At 38.8% G+C, this 17,533-nt stretch overlaps 1 protein-coding gene and 1 long non-coding RNA gene across 5 annotated transcripts in view; both read left to right on the forward strand.

Annotated features, from left to right (window-relative positions):
• Positions 1-4,733, forward strand: part of LOC117935837 — a 22,052-nt gene extending 17,319 nt beyond the window's left edge. Inside the window, exon 3 of the long non-coding RNA XR_004654831.1 lies at positions 4,582-4,733. This is a non-coding gene — a long non-coding RNA (uncharacterized LOC117935837). The remainder of the gene's footprint in view (positions 1-4,581) is intronic.
• The window catches only part of adck1 (aarF domain containing kinase 1), a 135,576-nt gene that overhangs the window by 39,411 nt on the left and 78,632 nt on the right, over positions 1-17,533 (forward strand). The gene's annotated exons all lie outside the window — the stretch shown is intronic.

Genomic DNA, 17,533 nt, shown 5'->3' on the forward strand with positions numbered 1-17,533 from the left:
GTTGTTACTCTAACTCTGCAGCCTTGCTGGACTGGGTTTAGAGCCCCACAACTTTTCTGCACTTCGCAGGACACTGTCCAACGTGCTGTTAAGCAGAGACACTGAGGGACACTGTCCAACGCGCTGTAAAGCAGAGACACTGAGGGACACTGTCCAATGCGCTGTTAAGCAGAGACACTGAGGAACACTGTCCAACGCGTTGAAACAGAACTGTGACAGAACGCTGGACACCTAGCGCAAAGCAGGTGACATGATCAGAAGGCAGAAGGCTCGCAGCAGCGATCAGATTTTGTATCCATTTGTACTATCTGGGCTAACTGCGGTGACTTTATTTGACACATTCCACTGCTGTGCAACTTTAATAAAGTGTCCCGCGCATGTCTCAGCATAATGTTAGTCAGTGCACATGAATGAAGCGCCTACTTTTCATCAGTATAATGCAACTGTAACTCCAAGATAATTATGATTACCCAGTGAGTCCAGTAGTTGCCAGTAAGAGCAGCAGCGCGCACATGTTGTAGCATAGTTGCTATTGCAGTCCTCTCCTTTTGAAACAACTTGTGTGTTGATCTTGTGATGGTGCGTCTTGAGGGAATCTCATACCTGCCGTCGTTGTTGTGATTCTCAGACCGATGTCCTCCACAACCCTAATGGGCCTGCAGTCTGTAGCTATCCACGTCGCTATGGCATCTGTTAGCGTCTCTTGCCTTTGTTTATCTAAACTTACCCACACGCTGCGTCTAACGTAGTCTGCCGAAGCCTCGCGCCACTGAGTGTGTCGTTGAATGATTTGCTGGTATCAACTGTCAAGGTGATATTTCAGACTGGAAGTACTCCGGTGATAAGAAAATTCTATTTAATTAATTAATTAATTAATGAGTTAACGCGATAATAACGCGTTAACTCGCCCAGCCCTAATATATATATACTTATATTACTTATATATACACTTATAGGAGTATTAGGAAACACCATACTAATACTGTGTTTGACCCCCCTTTTACCTTCAGAACTGCCTTAATTCTACATGTAGAAATTCTTTAGAAATGTCGGCCCATATTTTTAGGATAGCATCTTGCAGTTGATGGAGATTTGTGGGATTCATCCAGGTCACGAAGCTCCCGTTCCACCACATCCCAGATGCTCTATTGGGTTCAGATCTGGTGACTACAGGGGCCATTTTAGTACAGTTAAGTCATTGTCATGTTCAAGAAACCAATATGAAATGATTCGAGCTTGTGACATGGTGCATTATCCTGCTGCAAGTAGCCATCAGAGGATGGGTACATGGTGGCCATAAAGGGATGTACATGGTCAGAAACAATGCTAAGGTAGGCCGTGGCATTTAAACGATGCCCAATTGGCACTAAGGGGCCTAAAGTTTGCCAAGAAAACATCCCCCACACCATTACACCACCACCACCAGCCTGCACAGTGGCAACAGGGCATGACGGATCTATGTTCTCATTCTGTTTTATGCCAAATTTTGACTCTACCATCTGAATGTCTCAACAGAAATAGAGACTCATTATACCAAGCAACATTTTTCCAGTCTTCAACTGTCCAATTTTGGTGAGCTCTTGCAAATTGTAGCCTCTTTTTCCTATTTGTAGTGGAGATGAGTGGTACCCGGTGGGGTCTTCTGCTGTTGTAGCCCATCCGCCTCAAGGTTGTGCGTGTTGTGGCTTCACAAATTGTTTGCTGCATACCGCGGTTGTAACGAGTGGTTATTTCAGTCAAAGTTGCTCTTTTATCAGCTGGAATCTGTCTGCCCATTCTCCTCTGACCTCTAGCATCAACAAGGCATATTTGCCCACAGGACTGCCGCATACTGGATGTTTTTTCCCTTTTCACACCATTCTTTTTTAAACCCTAGAAATGGTTGTGCGTGAAAATCCCAGCAACTGAGCTTAATTTGGAGATGGATCTTTAGGGTTAAAGGTAGGGTTGGTAATGTTGATAAGCTAGCAAGATCGGGGGGCTCGGGGCTTCCCCACACACAGATTTGCATAAGCACTGCTGCCTCAGTGGAGAAAGACTCAAATGTTACTAATCCAAACTACTTAATTTTACATACATTATCATTTTACATTAAAACCACACAATTTACATAGTTTCCAATTTTGTATTTGTTCCCAGGAGCAATTAACGGTACAAGCTAACCTTTGTTTTCATATTTCGTTTGAATATAAAGTCCAGGGTACAAGCAGAGGCTTCGGGGAAGACCCAGGACTAGGTGGAGAGATTATATCTCCAACCTGTCAGGGTACAAGCGGCCAAAATGGGTTTCCTCAGGAGGGTGGCTGGCGTCTCCCTTAGAGATGGCGTGAGAAGCTCAGTCATCCAAGAAGAGCTAGGAGTATGGCCGCTGCTCCTTCGTGTCGAAAGGAGCCAGTTGAGGTGGTTCGGGCATCTGGTAAGGATGCCTCCTCGACGCCTCCCTAGGAAGGTGTTCCAGGCACGTCCAGCTGGGAGGAGGAGTAACGTGGCGAGGCAATTGTCATTAAATATCGAGAGGTGTGAGCCCCAAGGTTGGCGGAACATTGCCGTTGCCAATATCCAAGAGCCCTATGGGATTTTTGACAACCTCTCGTCCGTCTGGTTTTATTTGCTATAAAAGCTTGTAAGACATCAACCCTCTTGTCCATAATAACCCTCTTGTCCACAGTCAATCTATGAACATTGTTTTTCAGATAAAACTGAAATTGAACTGAAATATTAGAATACTTGTGTCGCACTGAGGTCACTTGAATGTCATAAAGGTTGTAGGACCATAAAGCCAAATAATTAAATAAAACTGAACATGAATCTCGCAGATGTATATTGATTGATTTATTATTTAGTACTTAACCATTTCATTTCATTACAGTGCAATATTTATTTATATTTATTTGTTGTCAATACTTAACTACTTTTCGCATAATGTGTTATTATTATTTTTATTATTATAAAGCTTTTTTATATATGTATATAGTTGCTCTCAGGACTCTCTTTTTTCTCTGCTTTACCTAAACTTTATATTTTTATATTTTATATTCTTATATTTTTATATTTCAATGCCACATAAGCATTTGTGCTGTCTAAAACAGTTCTGGATATTTGGAGTGATCCCTTGCAAAAATAAACATATTGAACATTATATCTCATATAAATGACAAACTCTTTGTTCCTTGCATACATTGTATCAATCTTAGATGTAACGGTACAGATTAATTGCACAAAGACCCTGAAAAACTCTGGACTTCTAAGCTGAACACAAAACCTTCTGTAAGGGCTAGGTAGACAGCAAATACATCAGCAGAATGGGACGACTGTTAGCGTTTAGCTCCAAATGACAGTATGTTTCTACTAGTTATAATTATAAGGTTATAAATTAGAAGTTAAGTTTGGCATCGTAAATGACATGCTCGACCTTGGAAAGAGTAACAGTGCGCTAACTGGTCTACGTTGACTATAGCGCCACATAGTAGCCGTTGTACACCAAAATAGCCAAGGTGAAACACCTCAAAATGCATGTTTCATTTTTTATTATCCTATATATTTTGTATGTTAAGTTTCATAGCAAAAGAGCTCTTCATGCAACAAATATTTTATTACGTTATTTTATTTGAGTACAAACACATATATATAATTGTGGCGTATTATAATAAAACGTTTTATTAAATTCAGGTAACGTTACATGGTAAATAAGTCAAGTGTACCAGATGAGGAAACATTTTCTAATGACAAATAAACATAGTGCTCTCAAAATTCTCTTTTTTTTCTCTGAAATATTGCAAAATAGTAAAATGTAAACAAAATGTTTAACAAAATGGAAATAAAAAAACAACAACTAAGCGGTAGAAGTAAAAGTACCTGTACTAACCAGTAACAACTTAACCATTCTACTGATTGTAATATCAGACAGGGACACACTTCACCTCTGCACCAGCAGATGTCAGCATTGACCCTGTCCCTCAGTACATCAGCGCTGTTTTCCCAGGGAAAAAAGGGAGGCTGCTCCGCTCAGAGAAGTGCCCACCAGCACTCATTGAGCTGCGGCTCTTTTATATAAACACTGGGGTGGGGCTAGATAACTGCTGACCTTGACCAGCTCATGGCAGCAGCTTATCAGCCAAACAAGTCTGAGGTGGGAAAATCCTAAGGACATGGGGAGGAGGGGGCGTTTCCCAGCTGCCTGCTGTAGTTAGATCATTCCTGACAAGCTGATCACAAGCAGCAGCACAAATACTGCATTGCTCTTTCACTTCCGTTCTCGCTGTGCCACCCAGGGCACTCAAACAAAATGTGTAATAAATAAAAACAGAGAGCAGCTTTTTATTTTAAATCTGTATGTAAAGAATGTTTACATACAGACTTGCGTTGGCAAATATTGCCACAAAAATTCGATGATTTCTGCTAAACTTCTGAATTTACTGTACTACTATATTGTTCAATATAAAAGAAGTTTTCACGACAGCTGTTCCTTATAGTATTTACTTGATGCGTAATGAGTGAAAGGACTGACTGTGGCTATAAACAGAGAGGTGTTGTTTAATGCCCTGAAAAATGACTTAACATCCTGAAGCTGAAATAGACCAGAGGCCTATACTATGAAGCAAGATTTGGCGTTAATGAGGTAACTTCAGGTTCAACCCAGGGTTTTGTGTATCACGACGGTGGATCACTTGTTACCAGGTTAAATCGCCCTGGTAATTTATGCTGAACAGCTAACCCGCTCGGAAGCAGGTTATGTTGAAGATGGGAGATTAGCTGGTATAAAAGCACCACTTACTCACCAATCAATACTTGATTGATAATGGCAGCTTGGTGCCCGGATAGTGAGAGGTGCCCTCAGAAAAGTTCAAACATTTACAGACCAACAACCCCGTTAACATTTCCTGATGGGTATCTTTATGAAAGATATAGATGTATGGGTCTTTGTCAGATTCTTGACCCGTATGTTGCCAATGCTTGTATTGGTTTGAATTATTATTATTATTATTATGAATTATTTATATTTTTGATTTGCTCTCCTGATCGTTTACCACTGCCAGGGTTGGAACTGAAATAGGCTACAGCAACAAAAGTGTATGGAATGCACAAGTGTAATCATGATCGGACTGATGGGGAAGTGATATTGATAAGTCTTGTAGGCATTAACAGCGTTGGATATTTTTTGCCAGCTTTCCTTCCTGGGTTAGGAAGCAGCAACTGTATTGCTTTTTGCCTGTGAAACCGTATGTATGTTCTTCATGTTTCTGTAGGATTCTTGTTTGACCTTTTTACGCCAAATTTGCTACTCTGGTAGACCTGTCAATGTTTGCGATTTGGTCATATGGAGTAAACACCCCCTTTTTTATGTGAGCGCACGTCGCTGGATTGGAAAACCCTGAGTTGCCTGAACAAGTTGTTAATGTCTGTCGTTTCACAGCTTCTTTTTAAAGCAGAGAAACTTATTTTTAAAGAAAATAAAGATAAACTGAAAAATTCTGCGCGCTAGTGTCTATAGTCAAGTGTGCATCCATACCTTTTTCCTTGTGTCTTTATTCACAACAATGAAAGATCGCCAAAAAACATTTTTTCCTGTATCGCCAAAAATCTAAGGAATTAGAATATCCAAGCCATTTTATCCAAAACGAGCTGGTTGCCTCACAATCTTGTAGTGTCAGAGTTTCAACGGAAAGAAAGCTTTCCGTTTATGATTTCAGTTTATGATTTCTGTGCTTTCATGGTTTCTATCTTCTCTCCCGGGACTGCCACAGTGTTTCTGAGCATACCGTCAAATTCTCTGACGTCAGCAGATTCCAGTGCTGTGTTTTTCACAGTTCAAATCATTTTACAGATGTATGCCTGTGACAGAAATAGAAAACCTCTATTCTAACCTCTGTAGCTCTGTGTCAGTAAGGCCTAGAATCACTCTGACACTTGGAACAAAAAATTGAGTGTTAGCTTCCAAATAACCTCAGGCACATCCCAGAGGGCCAAAGTATTGTATATGGGAGCTCTATCACTTTTCTTTTTCGATTAAACATTTAGGCGAGAAAGCATGTATTTTCAAGTGTCACATTCTGCTAAATAATATTTTTTTTCTTTTGTTTGAACTTTTTTGAATCTTGTTTTACTCTTTAGCACTTTGAGATTGATTTTAATAAAAAAGTGCTCTGGGAATTTTAGTTTTTATTATTTCCTTGTTGTATTTTTGTTGGGTTGTGTTAAAATAACATTTAAATATCTTAAGCAGCAGAGGAGCTGAGCCTAAGTCCGTTTAGATACCATACATTTTGTATCATTGTATGGAATGCTAGAGGATTTTTTTTAATGGCTTTGCTAACTTCTCAGGCTTTGATGCTTCAATACTTTAGACATGGCTTATTGGCTACAAAGGCTTAAATATGTACACAAACACATCCATATACAGCGCCCCCTCTCTTCTGTGACAGGCGGCTAGATGAGCCTCAGTGAGCTGAGTAACGAGCTAATCATGAGCATCCCAATAATAATAGACCTTGTTCATAGTCCACTAATTCCAGTCATTTAGCCCTGGTGTGGCAGCAGAAATCAATTACAACAGCTGCTCTCCCAGCTCCAATAGGATCCTTCTTTCTGGCGTCCATCTGCACACAACACACTAACACCTTTGACTCCTGCATTAATATGCATTGTTTATCTATTGTTGCATATTTCTAAGTATTTGGGATATTAGTAGAAATCAGAGAATGAAAAATCAGCTGAAATTCTAAATGTGTAAAAATTGTTGTATTCCACTTAGACCTAGCACTGTAAATGTATGAAGGTCAGTTTACTTGTCATGATTAGTACTACACAGTCTGGAACAACAGTTGTGTGGCTGGTTGTGGCTCTGGAGGAACCTAATAAAGTCTGAGAAAGTAACTCTGATGGTGTTATTTGGCATGTCATCAGGGGTATCTCCGACAAGGCTTTAAAACTCCAAATAACAACAGAAAGCCTGATTTATAAAGTGAGATGTGGCTCAGTGTGAAAGATGCTGGTGTTAACCAGGCAGAGAGGGTTCAAAGCTTTATTAAAGACACAACAGAGTCAATTTAAGTATCAGTTTCCGACTTGCAAGTACTGTTCACGTCAACACAGTGTATTGCCTGTTTAAAATGTGTGTGTTCTGTTTGATTGCTTCATAGGATGCTTGCTGCTTTATCGAAAAACACTCATCCAAACAACATTACACTCTACACTGTGCTTCTTTTGGTCCTGAGCAATACACCTGCCAAGACATATTTGCATTCTTAAACAATGCTAGAGCCACGCATCATTTGCTGACAGCTAGCTAGTTAGGCCAGGCTATTTTACAAGAAATAAGCCTTCATTCCTAAAGTTACATTGCTGATGCTTGAAATGTTTGTTTGCTAATGCAACATCACTGATCTCTTATACTTGATCAGTTTTTTCACAAAAAGTGACAGAGAGCTGTACCAAGCATGCCGTTCGGTGGCTTAATAGTTAATAAGGTGTTATTGCCCACCCTTGATAATGTAACAATGCTGTTAATTGATCACTGGTGTATCATACAATGATTGAAAAATATAGCAAAAATACATAAGCACAATTTAGTTGTGTGCCTTGAAAGTATTTTATTACCAGTTTGGTAAAGCCGGTTCATAAGCAGTTTGGTTAAGCCAGTTGAACCCGTCTGTGTCTATCTGCATTGAGGGTCTGTGTGGAATTGATTTAACCATTGTGTGTAATCTGCAGGCTTTGTGGCCCTGCTTCTCCCTGCAACACTTATACACAATCAAAGAGCACATAGAGAGGGAAGGAGTGATTCCTAGAAAACAATTTGCCATCTGTGCTTAATGGCATCGGAAGGCTGTCCAGCGACCTGCACTATAGGGAACTGGCCCTGGGGCCAACGTTTAAATTACACACGTAAATAGACAAGTTAAAAAGAAACAAAAAGAGATAGAAGCCAAGCCCTGCTATGAAACAGTCCTCATCAAACAATAGCATTTTTTCAAAACTAAGCAGGATATATTTCGGATAAGGTTTCTGATAATACACCAAACAGATGACGGGGTGGGGGGGTTGTTATGTTACCTCAGTAAAAAATGTACGCTTGGTTGAAGGGCTCCATATTTTCTCCATATCGCCCAGCCCTACTTGGTTGGATAGCTATGCAAATTAGCAAAACGTAATCTTTAGTTTCCCCATAGTGTAACAAGGTCAGTTATTATGATAGGGAAATAGTTAGTTACTGTCTGATTTTTACCATGGTCTGCATTAACGTACATACACACCGTGGGCGACTTTAGCTGTAAAGGAGCTCTGGCCGCCCTGTCCAGGTGAGAGAAGCGATCATCATCAAATTAGCCTTTTACTATATTACAATGGTGCTAATGTGCTACCTAACGTTAATGTAAGATCATGCAGTATTGGACCAAAATATTATGACACAATGACTTTGTAATGTTTAGGGATGTGACGAGACACTCGGCTCACAAGATCAGATTTGAACACTATTCTAAATAAAACTATAATAACATATAACTGGAAAAAGGTTTTTATTTAATCAAAAGTACCTTTTTCCGGTAATTCCATCTTGAGTAACAAAACATGTTAGTGTTAATATATTTTATTATTTATTAAGAAGATGTGTAAAATGTCGCAAAGACGGTCTTGTTAGCTTCTCCACCTTTTCCTTTGTATTTACACTGATGTTTACATTAAAAAAAAAACAGAGTTGGCCAGAGAATAGCAGAGTTTGCAAGAGACTCATCTACATGCTATCACTGTCCCAAAGTCAACCACATTAAAGCTCAACTCATATTTTTATTTGTATAGACAATTCAGCATACATTTGGCAGAGTTTAAGGAGAGGCAACTGGAGAGTTCCATTCCAAGTTGTAGAAGCACTCTGTGACCAACCTGTGGTCTGTCCCAGGTTTCCAAAAATTAACCCAACTCTGAGATGGTTTTTAAGAATATTTAGCATTTTAAATGAACTTTTTTTTGTTTCTAATCTAAGCCTTCCTCTAGGCTGGAGTCAAAGGTGCAGGCTACCTCTAGAACACACACAACACACACACACATGGGCCAACTAACACACACACACACACACACACACACACACACACACACACACACACACACACACATACACACAAAACAGGCAGCAAAAAAAAAAGCATGGGGAAATCAGAAACACACACGCTCCTCCAGAGTTTCATTTACGGTCCTTGCCAACTATGTGAAGAGGATGAGTGTAGCGATACCCAGAGGCATTCTCCAGAGCTTTTGTGTCTCTGTGTTGTACCACATATTAACCCGTGTGTCTAATTTGCTTGCGGTCCATTTGATTGGATGACGCCTGTGTGAAGATGGTGGGTGGAGGCCAGCGTTAGCCAATCCCAGAGCAGTGTAGCCCTCAGGCTGTCAGTGAGCAGCATTGCCATGGTGATGTCATCCTCAAGCTGTTAGCCCTCTATCTGACAAAGCATACTGATTACTGGAAGAGAGGAGAGAGAGGACTGATGGTGAATCTGATGATTAAGCTACGAGCCGTGGGCAAACTGATACCAGATTTTCACACTGATCAGCCACACAAATCAGCTTCCTAACACAGCCTGCCAGAAATAGCATGTGATGTGACTTCTGATGATCTGCGTGCGGGAAAAAATTGAATTGAAATCCCTGATTTGTTGATCAGACTGAGATGATTAGAAATAATTATTCATGTCTATGTTTTTGTCATTGATTTATTTTGAAAACCTGTGCTTGACAAACCAGTACTCAATAGGGCTGTGATAAGACACTCAGAGCACGACACGTTACATAAGATTGGGTTGAGACGAGACAGGATTTTAACATTATTTTAAAGGAAACTTCAATGACGAAATTTGACTGGAAAAATTGTCTTATTCCGGGAAGGGTTTTACCCCAAACTCAAATGGCTTGCTTCTTTTCTGTATAACTAACCTCTTCAGATGTAATAACTGTGATGTGAGCTTCTAACTTTTAATTGAAGATGTGTGTAACCTTCTCACTAAACTACTTTAGTCTCCCTTAAAAAAACAAAAATATATTTGTTTTAACTAGGGCTGCACAATTAATCGAATTTTAATCGTAATCACGATTTTGACTTTCCACGATCAAATTTGCGTGATCGAGCGTTTATTTTTTAAAGCGTCATTTCATAGAACGCTCCGGGTTTTTTGCAAAGCCAATCTAACGCTCCGTAAAGCCGTCTGCTCATGAGCAATTCCCTGCACCGTGCATCTTAGTTTCTAGATGTCACAGACAGTCATAGAGGACAGAGTAACGTAATCGTGCAGCCCTAGTTTAAATGCTAACCACAAAGTAGTGCTATCTCAATTATCAATTGCAAGTGCAAACAGAGACTAATTTTTTCTTCAAGTATGAAATGCTGCTGAGCCTGAAATATAGTTTATTTTTTAGGAATAGGCATGTCCATGTCCTCTATTGGATTGAGACTAGTTATCCACCGTTCAATATATACAATAGAAAGAGTCTCTTCACTTAGAGAACCAAGGTTACAATGTAACCAATCGTTTCATTGCAGCAGTATACGGGAAGTAGCTACTCCAGTATCCATTTATGACCATTTTAGGACCAAAAATTCCATGGGATGTGTGATAGGTAATATCGTAATCTCTCACCATGCATTGGTGTGCCTAGACCTGCTACCTCAAAGTGAGAGAAGGTGCTCTTATAGCTGGCGCCTTAACTACGCCCTTATACAAGAGCCAGAAAACATAGAATAGCTTAGGTCTGAGCTAATAGGTTACTTTGCGATCAATTGGTCCTCCTTGTAATCTGCAGGGGTGGCATGGGAGGCCTTGAAGGCTGTGATCAGGGGTAGGCCTGAATGATTAACCATTATGAAATCGCAATCTCAGTTCACCCTTTACACGCTTAAATTTTTAAATAATTTGATTTAAAATATATATATGTATACTGTCTGTGTGTGTGTGTGTGTGTGTGTGTGAGTGTGTGTGTGTGTGTATGTATAAACATATATATATATATACACGTGTATATATATGTAGAGCTGGGCAGCAATTAAAAGTTTTAATCGCATAGTTTCCCTGATTAATCGCAATTATCGCAAAATGAAATATTGAATTCAAAAGTAGTGTATATAGTGCATTTTATTTTAAATGTTCTGCCATATGAATGAAAGTGCCGTAAAATTTGTTCTGCAAAAACTTACCAGCATTTTGTTTATAAAGTAGCAGTTAAATAAATATATTTAGTGTACATCTCCACTAAAACATAATGTATTCATCATGTCCAGAGATGAATTCCATCTGGTTGGAACGTGTTGCATAAGCGACTCCTTCTTATGTACACGTTCATTTGTTGTTACTCTAACTCTGCAGCCTTGCTGGACTGGGTTTAGAGCCCCACAACTTTTCTGCACTTCGCAAGGACATTGTCAAACTGTCCAACGCGCTGTAAAGCAGAGACACTGTGACAAAACGCTGGAGACCGTGCGCAAAGCAGGTGACATGATCAGAAGGCAGAAGGCTCGCAGCAGTGATCATATTTCGTATCTATTTGTACTATCTGGGCTAACTGCAGTGACTTTATTTGACACATTCCACTGCTGTGCAACTTCAATAAGTGTCATCATAATGTCTCTCCTTTGTTTTTATTCCAATCAGAGCACGTTTTCATAAATATGTTGCACTGCAGCTCCGAGATGATTCTGGTTACCCAGTGAGTCCAGTAGTCTCTAGTTAAAGCAACAGCAAGTGCATGTTGTTGCGTTGTCCTCTTCTTTTCATACAACTTGTGTATTCTTCTTGTGATGGTGCGTGTTTGAGGGAATCTCATACCTGCCGTCGTTGTTGTGGTTCTCACACCGATGTCCTCCACAACCCTATCGGCCCGCAGTCTGTAGCTATCCACTTTGCAATGCCATTTGTTAGCGTCTCTTCCCTTTGTTTTTCTCAACCCCCCCACGCTGCATCTAACGTAGCCTGTCGAAGCCTCGCGCCACTGTGTGTTTCGTTGAATGTTTTGCTGGTACCAACTAGGTGATATTTCAGACTGGAAGTACTCCGGTGATAAGAAATTCAACTTTGCAGTATTTACAAAGCCTGTGAGCACCAAACTTTTACGATAATAAAGAAATAATAAAAACTGTTAACGCACGATAAAAAATCTGTCGGCATTAATTAATTAATTAGTTAACGTGATAATAACGCGATAACTTGTCCAGCCCTAATAGATATATATTTTTGACAACTTTGGTTCTCATTTAATTTTACAAGCCAAATGCATCACAAACGTTACTACTTTCTTCTGTTAGTTTAAAACATGGACTGTATAAAATAGGTTTTAAAGCGCTCCCAAGCGCTGTGATGAAATTGAACACAACAAACAACATATTCCACGGGCCCAAAATAAATGTTTTAAGGAAAATAAGGTAATTCTTGCCTTTCTCAGTAGAAACAGCGTACATATGTAATTTAAATGGGAAGCTTACCAGCACTGTGCTTTGAATTGGCGTTAAACTTCGATTACGTACATTTTAACTGAAAACAAACAGTTTTGTAGTCAATATTTTAAAATAGGAGGAAAATAAGCAGTAGCATATCAAGTCTATGGCGGGCCAAACAAAGACAGCACAGGCCAAACTTGGCCCACGGGCCCCACATTGGGCTTCCTTGCTATACATGAATCAGTAGATTAAATAACCATTTTATGAACTGCCGTAAGACTGGGCTGGCATCTCATTAATAATGCATGTTTTGTAGCTGATAGACAAGCCCCGATAGCTGCTATTTCCCTCAATGCCAAAAAGGCATTTGTTATGGTTAAATAAAAAATGAGAGTAATTTTTGAAATTGTACGGGTTTGGCAGTATTTTATAAAGTGGAATACGATGCTCTTTAAGCACCCGGAGACTGCAGGGAAAACTGACTAATTATTTCATAATATTTTGCTTTTGCAAAGGGAAGAAGCTCATCTCTTTCTCCTTAGTTGTTTTGTTAAGCCATAGAGCCTTTGGTAGCAGCCATAAGGGGGGAGACTAACGTCCCAGGTGTCAAAGTAGGAGGTAGTAGTGCACAAACTTGCTTCATGCAAATTACATATTACTTTTTGTGTCCGAAACATACCCTGTTATGGATCATTGACTCTTTCTCGAAATGTTTAGGTAATAGGGCAAATTGGCCCAAGTCAAAAGCTTTACCTTTAACAGCTCAGTGCCCCGTAACAACCTTCCAGTCAGGTGCATTTTAGTGGCCAAAGCAAGGTATTGTATATATCTGGGTATCTTATTATTATTATTATTGTAACTATAATTATTATTATTATTACACATACACAAACTTATAACTCTCTCACAAACAAATGTATACATACACAGTAGTCACACACGTTTGTCTAAGTCATTTTCATGGTTAGAGTTAGAGCTAATGTTAAAATGGTCGTTTGTGTTAGCTAACTCACCTCAGCTGCATCTTCTAAATAATGCCACAAGTGGGGCTTGAGGAAGTAGTGTTGCCTGTGTCTGTGACCTGATGCAGCCCCAGAAGCGAGACACAGGAAGCAAAAATACTGCATAGAGACAAAATAATGTCATAACATTTTGTCGGAAATTAAGACCCAATTTTGCATAGTTTTTATTTGGTAAACGATATTTAGTTTTGTTTTTATTCATCACCAATATTGCATCATACATTTAATTATAGTCATCGTCAAGTTATTTTCTCTATAGTTGATAAGGGCATAATACACATCTGTTTAAATTTGGATGACAAATAAAGTTTAAATATTTAAAGAAATGTTTTCTAGTGACCTGGTATCTCTGACATTATTGATCGAAGGAAAACAAAACCCCATCTACACATAGGTCCATCACTTTCTGGTACCCTTTAATATGCCATATTCTAAATCCTCCATCTTAATACTGGGTGAAACCTGTTTACTCCTATTTTGTATCCAAAATAGGAGAGAGGTAGAAAAGAAATTTAAAACAAAAAAAAATAAAGCTAGAAACCGCACCAATTGTTGTATAAGCATGTTTAACCATCTCATGGCATTGTGTAGATATAAAAGGATTACTGTATTGTGGGCATTGTGTCCACATATGCTAGGAAACCACCCCAGATCTTTTTAAACTCATCAGGTTACCCTTTAAATTATACATAATCTTTTCACGTGGTATAGAGTGGCTTGAAAAAGTTTACACGCCCATGCTAAAGTTAATTTAAAAAAAAGGAATGAAAATTCATCTTTTGGAAATTGATCTTAATGCCTTAATTAAAAACATTTAGGGAATGACAAGTTATTTCATGGATCCAGGATACTATGCATCCTGATAAAGTTCCCTTGGCATTTTGGAATTAAAATAAACCCACATCATCACATACCCTTCGCCACACATAGAGATAGGCATGGGGAACTTTCCATAATATCAAATGCAAATCAGAGCAGCTATTAAGCAACTGAAATAATACCATGCCAATATCTATGTATAGTGAAGGGTATGTGATGATATAAGGGTTAGTTTAATTCCAAAGACCAAGGGAACTTTATCAGGATGCATAGTACCCTGGATCCATGAAATAACTGGACCTTATAAAATAATACAGATAAATATAAAATAAAAATGTGCCTGCCTCTATGGGACTTTATCATAGGATGTGTATGCTTATGCCCCCTTTATTTCAAGGAAGAACATTTATGTATTTACAATAGATTATTCATTCACAAAGTAAATTTATGTCCTTAAAAGGTTGGATTTTCCTAATTGTTTAGAAATAAATATCTTTTGGAAATTGATCGTAGATACTTGTGTAAACTTTCTCAAGCCCCTGTACAGAATGCCAGTTCATTCGTCCATCTAGCAAATGTAGGTAGTGATACATCAGTCCAATGCATAGCTATACATTTGTTGGCTATAATAAGGGCAATTTTAATACATTTGAGTAGTTTTTTATTGACTGTCATCATAGATGTGTAATTACTTTTGGTTCTGCGGGGATGGTTGGTCCTGTAATATCATCTTAAATTGTATTTTTAAGAAAAGGATTTGTTGTACCTTTTTTAAGTTCCCAATATCTGAATAATAAAGATAAAATTTAATTGGTAAATCTGGGAAAGACCCTTGCTCAATGCTCTCCTAGGCTGGGGATTTGGTAATAATTTGAGGCTATGGTCAGCTGGGTGGCCGTATAATACAATCTGAGATTAGGACGTTGAAGGCCTTTCCTCTCATAGGAAAAAGAGAGAAGTATATAGACTGTAGTCTTTTTATTGTTCCAGATTAATTGAGCAAATAACTTGTTAATTCTCTCAGAAAAATGTTGGTTGTGGCAGTGGGAGTGTTTGCAAATAATAAAGGAATTTGGGCAGAATGGTAATTTTTTATATATTTATTTGACCAATCAAAGATATAGGTAAATTGGACCAGCAAACCAATGTTTTGCTTACTCTGTCTATTAGGGGGTTATAATTTTCTGACATTACATCACTGAGTTCGGGAGTAATCTTAACACCCAAGTATTTTAAACCTTCAGTAGTTATACATATTGACGATGTTACGCCTTTAGTTCTTATTAATAAATATTAAAACTGATTTAAGATTGCTAATTTTATATCTGGAAATCTCACCAAAATTATTGATTAATGTCATCAGATTGGGAATACTATATTTTAAATTTGTCAAGAATAATAATATACAGACAGAGATATATTACACACTCCAGAATTTACTCCTTGTAAATTCTGGAGTATGGTCTAGACCTACTCTATCTGTAAAGTGTCTTGAGATAACGCTTGTTATGAATTGATACTATAAATAAAATTGAATTGAAATTGAATAGATACAATGATCTATCCCTCACCCATTGTAATGTCCTCTCTAACGGCCATGACTTGCCATCAATTGGTAGTAGGAATAACATTGGGGACAAGGGGCACCCCTGTCGGGTGGATCTTGGTAAACTAAATGGTCGTGAAACCTTACCATTAGATAACATCTCAGCATTTGGGTGTGTATGTAATAGGAGGGAAGGATGTGTCCATGTTGCAAGTTGTATGTTGTTTAAAAAAATATTAATCTATGTACACAGTATATATAAATATTTATAGATATATTGATTAATAATTTTTATTTTATAGAAAGTATGTTTTACTAATAAAATGGGATAGGAATTCAAGGTTAACCCCAAAATCTAATTTGGATACATAATAACTGTGCATTCTTGTTTGATGAACCAAATTAACGGTGACCAATTATGTGTTAAGCTTTTACCATTACTGTTCCATATGGTCAGACATGAGTAGGCGCTGATGGTGTCATGATAGTTTACATAAAAAGGCTTTCTACTGCATCTTCAAGCACCAAGGCTCATCTGGTAATCTCTGGCGACTTGTTTCTGCCATTGCTTTGTCATCATAGCCCAGATGACACTCATGTCAAATGGTCCAGTGGGAACTTGTGGGTGTGGGTGTGGGTGGGATGGGTTACAGAGGTTAAAGGGAGCTAATTTCACGGCTTTTCATTTGTACTGGTCTCAGGAGATGAGCTCTCTATAAGCATTATCACTTCCAGCTGGTTGTAATGGGACAGACGGGACAGGGCCACATACCCCACACATGCAAGTATGCACACCATCCAGGGCCTTTAATCAAAACCGTCTGTCATTTGATTATGTACTTCTGTTCTTAATGCAAATTTTTTAGATATTTTATATACAGTGAGGAAAATAAGTATTTGAACACACTGCTATTTTCCAAGTTCTGCCAATTAGAAATCATGGAGGAGTCTGAAATTGTCATCGTAGGTGCATGTCCACTGTGAGAGACATAATTTAAAAAAAAAAATCCCGAAATCACAATCACCCCATACAATCAGTAAGAATCCAACTTCTAACATGGCCAAGACCAAATAGCTGTCCAAAGACAATAGAGACAAAATTGTACACCTCCACAAGGCTGGAAAGGGCTACGGGGAAATGTCCAAGCAGCTTGGTGAAAAAAAGTCCACTGTTCATTAAATCATTAAAAAATGGAAGAAGCTAAACATGACTGTCAATCTCCCTCAGACTGGGGCTCCATGCAAGATCACACCTCGCGGGGTCTCAATGATCCTTAGAAAGGTGAGAAATCAGCCCAGAACTACACGGGAGGAGTAGGACCTGATAAAAGCTGGGACCACCGTTTCCAAGGTAATTGTTGGCAATACACAAAGACATCATGGTTTGAAATTATGCATGGCACGGAAGGTTCCTCTGCTTATACCAGCACATGTCAGGGCCCGTCTTAAGTTTGCCAATGACCAATTGGACTATCCAGAAGAGTCATGGGAGAAAGTTATGTGGTCAGATGAGACCAAAACAGAACTTTTTGGTCATATTTCCACTGACCGTGTTTGGAGGAAGAAGAATGATGAGTACCATCCAAAAACACCATCCCTACTGTGAAGCATGGGGGTGGTAGCATCATGCTCTGGGGGTTTTTTCTACACATGGGACAGGGCGACTGCATTGTATTAAGGAGAGGATGACCGGGGCCATGTATTGCGAGATTTTGGGGAACAACC

Source organism: Etheostoma cragini, chromosome 20, assembly GCF_013103735.1.
Source record: "Etheostoma cragini isolate CJK2018 chromosome 20, CSU_Ecrag_1.0, whole genome shotgun sequence".
Taxonomy (NCBI): domain Eukaryota; kingdom Metazoa; phylum Chordata; class Actinopteri; order Perciformes; family Percidae; genus Etheostoma; species Etheostoma cragini.